The 12,154-nt window shown below is 39.8% G+C and overlaps 1 protein-coding gene across 35 annotated transcripts in view; it reads right to left on the reverse strand.

The window, feature by feature from the left end:
- Positions 1-12,154, reverse strand: part of LOC144693046 (sorbin and SH3 domain-containing protein 2-like) — a 486,079-nt gene that overhangs the window by 192,406 nt on the left and 281,519 nt on the right. The window contains exon 1 of one of the 35 annotated variants that reach the window (XM_078562369.1): positions 8,569-8,748. The exons of 33 other annotated variants lie outside the window; for them this stretch is intronic. The gene's annotated coding sequence lies outside the window, so the exon portion shown is untranslated. Of the gene's footprint in view, positions 1-8,568; positions 8,749-12,154 lie in introns of those variants that run through there. One more of the 35 variants, XM_078562588.1, reaches the window with a different exon arrangement.

Raw genomic sequence — 12,154 nt, forward strand, 5'->3', positions numbered from 1 at the left:
TAATTGCTTAATGTTGTATATTTAGATTGGGGCTTTATTTATAGATGGGTTTTGGTCAGGGAGTAACCAGGAAATGGTTGGTTCACTGGAACACTATAGGTGCTTTAAGCGCATGCCTGTCTGAAATTCCCAGTGGCTGTAACAACAGTTGATTCAACTCTAGATTCAACACTAAAGATGAGCATTGGGAGTAAAATCAGACTTTGGGTCCAAAGATACTAAAATAAGGGTCTTCTAAATTGAGGTTTTATAGCAACAATATTAGTTTCGCTTTTATGAAGACAATAGGGGTCAGACTGGTGATGTGAATGTAAAGCTGGGACTACCTTTTTGTATTAGTTGATCAGTGTTCAGGTGAATCGGAGGCTTTATATTTGTGTTTGCTATCTACCAGAAAAAATTGTACATTATTTTTAAGGCTGCAATATTCTTTGCTTTAAATTGGCAGCTGCAATAAGGGTGAACAAACCTATTGTAATATATGTAAAATATAAAGCATAAATATCATTGCATTTTGTACCTCTGCCCACAGAGATACTAGCGTAGTTATTAAGCAGGAAACGTCCCCACTGCCAATTTCCCCTCCAAGTTAGTTACTACCTTGCCTTTGACTTAGATCACTGTTCCTACAATTTCACTGGATTAATATCTTGAATTCCCCATCTAACACCATCATGGTTGCACAATTACCTCAAGGATTGCAACGATTCAAAGAGAAGGCTCACCATCACCTTCTCAGGGCAACTACGGTTGGGCAATAAACGCTGCTTTGTTGTCAACGTCCCAATTAACCTAGTCCACCCCTTTAAGGTCAATGGTCACAAACTGCCTCTGGAGAAGTGATCAAAATAGATAAAATTCCTCTTATTCCTTTTCTTTGTATTCCTATTTTACAATGAAAGAAAATGCTGGTACATGGCTCGTGATGTCCCAAAGAGCTTCATATGCGATGAATTACTTTAAAGCACATTCACTATACAGCATAAAGTAGAAAGTGACATATTGTTGAAACTCTTCTATCAATAAATGTGTCCAGACTTTCCTTCTAAAGGATCTAATCACCACAAAGTATGTTCATGCTCAGAGGGTGGAGAGGGTGATGGTTCTGTGAAGATCTCCATGCAAGTGAGTCTACATGAGGTTTAGCCTGGTCTGATAAAGAAGCATTTTAAAACATGTGCTGTCCAATACATGAACTATAAGCCACACGTAACTAAATGTGAAGTGTAAATTGCATTTCTTATTAGTAAATAAAGAGTGAGTAATAGATACTATTGTTGGGTATGTGATGTAAATAGTCATATTTACTTGCCCTATGTGTACTTTAACCTTTATCGTTTTATCAATAAACACACAGGACAGAAAGCAGAGTGAAAGTGTGTTTTTTGATGGGATTACTTTAATTCTTTGATTTCTGAATGGTGGTAGATGCCCGTTAGTTATACACAGACATGAAGTATATTCACCTGTATTCTGTGGAACACATTTTCTGCAAACAGTAGAGCATATAACTAAAATGGCACCCCCATAGCTGGTCCCCAAATTCTATTGGACAACCCTTTGTTAGTCGGCTGAAATTCTAATGTTGGTATTACTGCCACACATAATGGTCAAAAGAATATTTTTAGTTCTGTTCCTGTTATCTACAAAGTAGAAAAAGCAAAACGAAAATACTGTATTTCATGATTTTTTAACCTATAAGATTCTTTGAGTCAGACTTTAAATCTGTACACAACAGATGTTACCCTGTCTAAAATAGATTGTCCTGCATCCGCAACAAAGATAAAGCAAGCTAGGTGGTTCCTTCCAACTTTGGGAAGAGCCCAACATTTGAAGGGAAGCAATAAGCCCCTAAATCTCATAAAGGGGACTAATCAATGGCAATGTCTCTTAAAGGGGCACATATACACCTTGGCAGTTCAGCCCAGGAATAACACACACCCTGGCTACAGTCTCCCAAGATGGGCTGATACCGACCACCACCTTAGCAATAGAACAATTAATTGTGTTATTCCATATTCTTGTCCTCATTAAATGGCATATCCTCATTCTCGCCTTGAGCAACCGTTCCACAAATATTCACTCAACACCTGCCATTGTCCTCCAAACTAGCACAAACCACATTCCGCTTTTACAACCAGAATGCGATTTCACTGTACAGCTTTTGCGCTGCACTGGGGCCGTTTCCATGAGCAACTACCCCTCTCCCTTGGAGAGGTTGGGAAACCTGGAAATGCAGACATCTTACCAAATTCAAGCAGGATTCAAACGAATTTTTAAGTCTCCAATTCCTGGCTGGCAGGGTGAGAGGGTAATTGGCTAGCTGGCAGGTGTGGGGAGGGCAGAGGTGTGGCGCTTACAGTAGAAGGTCGCAGAGGTATGGAGGCACAAGGAGTGAGGGAATGATCCAGGGTGGGGGAAGAACATTGCAGTTGGGAGGTGCGGGGGTGAAGAGATTGCAGATTGAGGCAGAAGAGATTCTTGGTCAGGATCGAGATGCAGAAGGTGAAGAGATTATGCGTTGGAGCCTGGGAGTGGGAGGAAAAGGGATTGCAGGGAGGAAAGCAAGTTTGATTGGAGTACCAGGGAAACACTCCTGTTCCCCCTAGTCCACAAGCAGTGCAGGAAATGCACTTATTGGCTGGATGAGGCCTTTCTTGCCCCCACCCCCACCCCACCCGTCACACCCGCTTTTAGCTGCCAAGTTTCCAGAGCAGTTGGGAAACCCAGCTTGCAGGAAATAAATATTAATGGCTGCTAAAATGTGAGGTACACAGCCTCATTAACATATTTAAATAAGCCTCTGAAGGGGTTTGTTTCCTGCCTCCATTAAAACCAGAAGGTGGATGTTTTGAGGTAGATTGGAATAGAGTTTCCAATTCTCTAAAATTTAACACTGCTGCTCCTCTGCTGCCCCTCAAAGGGGATTAAAATTCCACCCCCAAAGCCTTAAGGGAATCATCCTTAAAAAAGAAAGATGGCCTCTGTGCACCAACAATTGCTGAATGCACTAGTTGATCTGCCAAATGTCAAACAGTGGAGTAGTTTACAGTTCTGGTGCACGGAAGACACTCTGGCACGGGGCATTTACCCCTCCCCGCCCACTCTGCCCTCCAAATTCCTTCTGTTGAAGCTGGTACCTCCCCTCACCAGTTGTTGCTGGCACACTTCCAACCCTTCCCCTGTTAAAACTGACAGGCAGAGGCAGACATTCTTTTTCCCACATTTCCCCATCAATGAAAGCTAGTGCTGCTTTTTCTATCTTGCCTCAAAACACCATTTCTCTCTGCATCCAAAAGCACCACTTCCCTTTTCTGCTCCCTTCGCTCTGCCCTTCATTGCTGACAATATTTTTCACCTTTCTACTCATTGTCATTTATTTCTCTCCTTCCTGTTCTTTCTCATTGCCAAGTATTTCTCCACAATTCCCTCTCCTCACAGTTCCACTTCTACCTGACTCCTGGTATTAGTTACTGGAGAGGACTCCAGCTGTTGCAAACTGGTGAAGACCCCTATTCACCTGGGAATTAACACATACAGTATGTCAAGAGCAGAGATAAAAACAAAAAACTGCGGATCCTGGAAATCCAAAACAAAAACAGAAATACCTGGAAAAACTCAGCAGGTCTGGCAGCATCGGCGGAGAAGAACAAAGTTGACATTTCGAGTCCTCATGACCCTTCAACAGAACTAAGTAAAAATAGGAGGGGGGTGAAATATAAGCTAGTTTAAGGTGGGGGTGGTGGTTGTAGGGATAAGCAAGCAGTGATAGGAGCAGATAACCAAAAGCTGTCACAGACAAAAGAACCAAGAGGTGTTGAAGGTGTTGATATTATCTAAAAGAATGTGCTAATTAAGAATGGATAGCAGGACATGCAAGGTACAGACAGCTCTAGTGGAGGTGGGGTGAAATAAGACTAAAAGGGCATAAAAGGTATAGATTTAAAAATAATGGAAATAGGTGGGAAAAGAAAAATCTATATAAATTATTGGAAAAAACAAAAGGACAGGGGAAGAAATGGAAAGGGGGTGGGGATGAAGGAGGGAGTTCAAGATCTAAAGTTGTTGAACTCAATACTCAATCCGGAAGGCTGTAAAGTGCCTAGTCGGAAGATGAGGTGCTGTTCCTCCAGTTTGCATTGAGCTTCACTGGAACAATGCAGCAAGCACTTCTGCTGAAAAGGAGTAACGCTGGAGTGGAGGAACCAAGCTATTTTTGCCCTTTAAGCACTGATACACGATGCAATTGGCCTCTAAAAAGCTGACAATGAATGATCATAAAATGCAAAGCATGGAGTGTCTACAAAGCACAATGGGACTCATTGGGGAATCTCCATGGGAATAAATATGGTAAGGTTGTGGTTAATAGTTTCAAGATCTCCAAAATTACAGGAGCTGGATTTGAGGACTGATAATATAATCAAGGAGTTGTGGACCAGTTGGGAAGTACTCAAGAATAATTTACAGAATTAATGTACATCGAACGAGCTTAGAGCTTTAGAAGGGGCAGTCAGCGTGTTTTTAGAAGAATCAATAGGTCATGCCTTACTCATCAACTGGAATTCATCAAGAAGATAATAGAATCAACCGAATGAAGCTTATCTACTGGATTTAATTTACTTGAGTTTTCAAAAAGCCTTTGGAATTAGAGTTCTCTAACTGAGGCCTTCTCAGAGGAATTAGTGGCAAATTGGTTAAATAATTGGATTGGACATTGACTGAGCAGACCGAAGAGGCCCATTTTAGTTTATTGTTCGCACTGTTCAAAATATTAAGCAGGGTATATCTAGAAATATAAAATGGGCTGCTGAGACAAAATGTCCCTCAATGATTAGTATGATGGATTGCATTCAAAAGGCTCCATACAAATTTAAAATCGATGAACGAAGAAATGATTATTCAAGACTTATTCAAAAATTATTAGTATAGGCAATAGATTCTACACTTTATTAATGGGTGTCCTTTGGAAAAAAGTAAGGGATTTGGTTGTGCTTATAAACTAGTCAATGCGAAGCTGTTATCAGCAAGGATTGCATCTCAAGGACATTTAATTAAATGACAACATAGTTTGTTTTATCTTGAATTGATGGTGGTAAGGTTTTGTGAAATATTCTTTCAAGCAGACCATTCTCAACAAGTTATTGAAACACTGGAGGCAATTCAAAGAAGATTGACAAAGGTGACTCGAGGACTATTTTTTAAAGTTATCTGGTTAAACTTGCAGAATGGAAGATAAGGGGCATGAGCTAGGCTTTAACTATGTTAAAAGGTATGAATAATGTAAAGATATGCAGGCTATTTCTATGCATGGGAATACAATATTTATTATACATGAGAAAATTCTTCTAGACTTGAGTATGTATGTGGGGGGGATACATTTCAAACAAAATAAGGTAATGTTATATTGATTGACTCAGTTAAATGGAATTAGGTAAATACAGCTGCTTACATTTATACAGGATCTTTGTTTTTCCAAGAGCAACAAGGGTTACAAAGGAATTTATGTACACGAGTGCATCTCAAAGCCTGTACATTCCTTCCTGGCACAAAAATACAACAGGAAAAGCAGCCCAATCATGGCTAACTAAAGAAATTAAGGATAGTATTTGATACAAAAAGAGGAGTCATATAAAGTTGCTAGAAAAAGTAGCAAGCCTGAAGATTGGGAGCAGTTTAGAATTCTGCAAAGGAGGACCAAGATTTTGATTAAGAAGAGAAAAATAGAGTATGAGAGTAAACTTGCAAGGAACATAAAAGCAGACGTAAAAGCTTATATAAGTATGTAAAAAGAAAAAGATTAGCGAAGACAAATGTCAGTCTGAAACAGGAGAATTGATAATAGAGAACAAGGAAATGGCAGAGCAATTAAACAACTATCATCTGTCTTCACGGAGGAAGACACAAATAACTTCCCAGAAATACTGGGGAACCAAAGGTCGAGTGAAAAGGAGGAATTGAAGGAAATTAGTATTGCTAAAAAAATAATGCTGGAGAAATTAATGGGACTGAAAGTTGATAGATCCCCAGGGTCTGATAATCTACATCCCAGGGTACTGAAGGAGGTGGCCATAGAAATAGTGGATGTGTTGGTTGTCATCTTCCAAAATTGTGTAGATTCTGGAACAGTCCCGGCAGATTGAAGGGTGTCAAATGTAACCCCACTATTTAAAAGAGGGAGAAAACATGGAATTACAGACTGGTTAGCCTAACGTCAGTAGTAGGGAAAATGCTAGAATCTATTATAAAGGATGTGATAACAGGACTCTTAGAAAATATCAGTAGGATTAGGCAAAGTCAACATGGATTTATGAAAGGGAAATCATGTTTGAAAAAAACTACTGGAGTTTTTTGAGGACATAACTAGCAGAATAGATAAGGGAGAACGAATGGTTGTGGTGCATTTGGATTTTGATAAAGTCCCACATAAGAGGTTAGTGTGCAAAATTAAAGTACATTTGATTGGGGGTAATTTTTGGCATGAATTGAGAATTGGTTAGCAGACAGGAAACAGAGAGTAGGAATAAATGGTCTTTTTCAGAGTGGCAGGCGGTGACTAGTGGGATACCGCAGGGATCAGTGCTTGGGCCCCAGCTATTCACAATATATATCAATGATTTGGATGAGGGGACTAAACGTAACATTTCCAAGATTGCTGATGACATGAAACTTGGTGGGAATGTGAATGTGGAGAAGGGTATTAAGCAGCTTCAAGCCAATTTAGGCAGGTTGAGTGAGTGGGCAAATACGTGGCAGATGCAGTATAACGTGGATAAGTGTGCAGTTATCCACTTTGGTAGGAAAAACAGAATGGCAAAATTTTATTTAAATGGTGATAGATTGAGGAACTTTGATGTACAAAGGGACTTGGATGTCCTTGCACACCAATCACTGAAGGTAAATGGTATGTTGGCCTTTGTTGAGAGGGGACTTTAGTACAGGAGCAAAGATGTCTTACTGCAGCTGTACAGGGCCTTGGTGAGACCATACCTGGAGTAGTGTGTGTAGTTTTGGTCTTTTTGCCTAAGAAAGGATATACTTGTCATAGAGAGAGTGCAGCAAAGGCTCACCAGACTGATTCGTGGGATGGCATGATTGTCATATAAGGGGAGGTTGGGTCAACCTCCTGTATTCACTGGAGTTTCGAAGAATAAGAGGGGTTCTCACTGAAACGTATAAAATTCTGACAGGCTGGATGCAGGGATGATATTTCCTCTGGCTGGGAGGTCTAAAATAAGGGGTCACAGTCTCAGGATAAGGGGTTGGCCATTTAGGACTGAGATAAGGAGAAACTTCTTCACTCAGAGGTTGGTGAGCCTGTGGAATTTTCTACCACAGAAGACTGTGCAGGCCAAGTCACTGGATATATTTAAGGAGGAAATAGCTAGATTTCTAGACTCTAAAGGCTTCAAGGGATAAGGGGGAAGAGAGCGGGAGTACAGCATTGAGATAGAGGATCAGCCATGATCATACTGAATGGTGGAGAAGGCTCGAAGGGCTGAATGCCCTACTCCTGCTCCTATTTTCCATGTTTCTAAAACAAACCATGCCATATCTCAACTCTCTCAATTTCTTTTGCCAAAATAAAAATCCTGCTTCCTTTTGAATTTGATGTTGCTATTTGACTCCACTATTTCCCCAAGAATTCACCACCGCCTGGAGGGAATAATTAAACTGAACTCTTTGTTCAGCTTGTGTTTTCAGAGTTCAAGTTCATGCACCCAGTTACATTATGGATGTGTCAAACAATTGTTTCAGGTTCATTTTATCTGTACCCTTTACATTCTTAAGTTACTAAATGCAGCAGGTATGACAGTCATGTTCACAAACAAGAATGAGTCACTGATCCTCATGCCTTTCTCAGTGGTTATCACAAAAAGATATACTGCTTTATTTCCAAATACTGCCGTGGGATCTTACATGTCCACATGAACCAGCAGATTGGAGTTCAGTACTCCCTCATGTCTGCAAAAACAGGTTATAATACTTACCTCCTGATTCAGAGGCTAGAGTGTTCGAAATTTAGTCAAGTTACCACACAAGGTGAATACATTATGAGAATTATATACATACAAGGCAGATAAAGGCTATTCAACAACACGGGGCTGTTTAAAGTGCTTTTAGTATACAGTGAAGGAACGTTGGAGTTGAATTTGTAGGACAGTGACCACAGTAACATCCAGAGAGATGGTAGAAGATCATAGGTACAGTTTCTCCAGAGTTTGTGCGGATCTACTATCGAAGTTACTGAAGTCAATCAGAGGACCTCACCAGTGCAAACTTCTAATAAAGATTGCTGAATAGCAGTCAAATACAGGAACCTTAACCAAGCTTTCCTTCCCTAGTCTCAAAATATTGAGGCAGGTCACCCACCACTGACTCGATTGGCGTCAGTAACTCAGTACCGATCAGATATTGAATGCATTTCTGGTCCGTTTGACTCAACTATGACAAGAAAATGTCAATGGAATTCTAAGGCTTTATTTAGTAAGTGGCAAACAATTTCTTCTGCCCAAATGGCAAACAAAGAAATAAGCTAAACTAATAATTGATGTAAGCAGAAAAACTTACCAGAAAAATGATGTCCTTTTAAGTTTAAGTACCCTTTTTGATCGCCAAGTCACCTAAACGAAGTTTCTGTCTATGAAGTTACAGGGACAAACACCATGGAAGTTTTATAAAGCCTGTCCAGCCTACAGTGCATTTTTCAATGGCACTCAGCTCTATTTACCTTCTCCACAAAACTCAGACAAAATACCCTCACTAGTGTCAGATAAGCTAATCAAGGAAACACATTCCCTTTGTATCAAATTTTCCGAGGTGTCACAATGCATCATTTTCCTGGAATATTAAATAGCACTTACACAATGCATGAAGCATTTCAAACTTGGACTAGGTCTTGAGAGCAAAAATGAAGTAATTCATTTGTAGTTAGATGTGTAATTTTATCTTTGCTCTAGCCTTGGTAAGCTGATATATATTGCACTACATTAGACGACTGGTTACATAGATTTGTTGAATTGCTGGCCTTCTTTGTGTAATGTAAATGTGGTTGCAACAAAATGTTGTTTAAATCAAACGTGTAACCAAACACAGGCGAGCAAATGGATATTCAAGTACAAGCTGGTGTTGAAAGGTTTACTAAATATTCGCCAATCATGTTCAGCAAGCAGTGATACAAAGACAACTGGCATCAGTTATAAGTGTGAATGCAAACATTTTTGCATATACAGGAGCTCTAGTTTGAAAAGGAGAGGCAAAGACGGAGTGGTTTTCACTCAAAGGAACAGGCAAGTGCACATAAGACAGAAGATAATAAATCCCATATCAAATATACAAAGAGCAAAAACATCCAGTCACACCTTTGGTTAAATAGAATAGGTATTTAAATGGAAAATTGCATGGTTCTATAGTGTTCCCTAATTCTAATCTGAAAATATGTAGGTTTGATTTTCTAATTCTCTCCACCTCCTTTTAAAACCCTCTACTTTGACCAATTTTTGATCACTCTTCCTAATAGCTTCTTTTTTATTTGATGCCCATTCTTATGCCTTTGTGGAGTGTCTTGGGATAGGTTTGTTCATTGGAGGCACTGCATAAAATGTTTCTTGTAGTTATGGTTAGCTGCTAACACATGGAAAATGATTTTGATCCTGTAAAATACAATGCGATATCCAAAAGATCTTCCTTCACTTAAAGAACAGGCAACCAAAAATAAAACAAATACTTTCTGTGGAAATATACTCAAAGGAGAAATGGGCAAGAAAGAAAGGAGACTTGGGCCCATTCATAACTGTGAGAATTACTCAGAGATATCACGCATTAGCACCCATACTTAGGTGGCATCTCACTGGCAGTGCCACATCTCGGTTGACATAACGAGCTGAATATCAGCCTTACCTCTAAATAATTTAAGCCAAGGATGTAATAAAGCAGAACTTTCAGGTTTGTAGAACAATAAGAGGGTAGGAAGAAAAACACAAACATTTACCTCATCAATCTTTCTTGCACACAAACCAGATTAACTTCCCCCTCCTGTCATTGTGCTGAAATATTAATTGTATAATAATTAACAAATAGAAGGGGCATGCTGTTGAAGCTTTTCACTGTTAAATTGTAAACCTTTACAATTGGTATTCTTGCGAATTCTGTCCTGATAAGTGTAAGCCGAAAGCTTTGACAGCATGTCCCCTTTTTCAGCAATACTCAAATTCTACCAAATGACTATTTGTATAATAATTGTATTTACTTGTATGGGCATTAACTGGTGATCCACTTTAACCCCTCGAAATAGGCATAAACTGAAACTGTGGTGGCTGGGTTAGGAGGTATGTGCTTGTCATGTGTAACTCTGTAAATAAATATACAAGTGTGTAGCTCTGTCATTTTACCTTTCTCAAAACAGAACAGTAATAACCCTGCACTTCCTGCTGAATCCAGAATCTGTTATGTATCAAAATCATTAGAAAAGGACGCAGTCGGTCAGTTCCGTACGTTCAAGAGAAACTTTGCTCAGAGGGGATATAGGAAAGCATTTTCAGCATCATAATGATGTCCAACCAGGTGGTTGGCAATGCTGGTTTTCAGGGGAACTTTACAACCCACACCAGTTTTTCATCCACTGGAGGCAGGCCAGATTACCACAAGCATAATATAATTTGCTCAGGCCTGGGGGTCATGCCACAAGGTGCAAGTTGTACTGGTCAGTGTGCTTCAATCATCCATTGATATTCAGCAAGCCCAATTAGCAGAGCCAACAACATGATTTACTGTAGAAAGATATCATTTTTGATTAATGCATGTTTCTGGATTTAGCTGCTAAGGTCAGATATTTTTCATGCCCATTTCTCAACACCACTTTTATGATACTATTTTTTCTGAAAACACAAAGCACTACTCACAACATAAATGATTTCCATGGGGAAACAGCTTAGATTAATACAACTGTTAGCTAAAGTAATAGAGGAGGGACAATGGAACCATTTTTTCCTACCTAACACCTCATGAACAGGTTAAACATCTCAGGTTAGAAAGCACAAAAGGTGTCTTTAACAAATTATGAAGAGATACATTAAATACCAAGTAATTGTCATACTTAAAGAGACAATCCTTCATTACCCATCCATCAGTAGTATCTGCTTAAGAGAAATGACAACAACCTTTACATTTATAGATCATCTTTAACATGATAAAATGGCCCTGGATGCTTCACAGGAAAGATTAACAAAATTTGGCACCGAGCCATGTAAGGAGATATTAGGATGGGTCAAAGCAGTAGATTTCAAGGAGTTTCTTAAAAGGAGGAAAGAGGTTCAGGGCTGGAATTCCAGAATTTAGGACCTAGATGGCTGAAGGCACATCAGCCATTGGTGGAGCAATGAAAATCAGGAATGTTCAAGAGACCAGAATTGGAAGAGCAGAGAGATCTTGGAGGGTGTATGGTTTGAGAAGGTTACGTAGATAGGGAGAGATGAGATCATTGAGGAATTTCTCAAAACAAGGATGAGGATTTTAAAATAAAGAGATAGAGCTTGGGTGTTAACAGCTTAAATGTGGGATCCAACCTGCATTTTTTGGATGATGATGTAGCTGAGGTGCAGCATCTAGTTAATAAATAGGAGGGGGGCTCAAGGATAATAGATCCTGGGGTATACCACATGTAAGAGGGTGGGAATGATAAGGGAAGCCATTGTAAATGATTCTCTGATGAGAATGAAACCAGGTGAGTGCAGTCCCACCCAGCAGGTTGGCTGAGAAGAGGCTAGTGGAGGAGAATGGTGTGGTCAACCATGTCAAAGACTCCAGGCAGGTCAAGGAGGTTGAGGAGGGATAGAGCACTGGGATCACCATCACAGAGAATACCTTTTGGGACTTTAAATTAGGGACATTTTGATACTTTGTCAATGGTGAGAATCAGGCTGGAGAGATTCAAACGAGAGTTGTACGAAAGATGAATACAGGTTTGACAGGTAACAGCATATTCCAGAACTTGAGAGGAATGGGAGGGTGGAGATGAAGCTTCAGTTTCCATGGAGAGAGAGGAGTCAAAAGGTGGGCTTATGGAGGAGGAGGGGGATGAAGATAAAAGAGGAGGGGGACAGTACCTGAGGAGATGGAGGTGACTTCATTGTTTTCTCACTGTAAAAGGTGTTCCTGC

The sequence above is a fragment of the Cetorhinus maximus genome, chromosome 2 (assembly GCF_964194155.1).
Source record: "Cetorhinus maximus chromosome 2, sCetMax3.hap1.1, whole genome shotgun sequence".
NCBI lineage: Eukaryota > Metazoa > Chordata > Chondrichthyes > Lamniformes > Cetorhinidae > Cetorhinus > Cetorhinus maximus.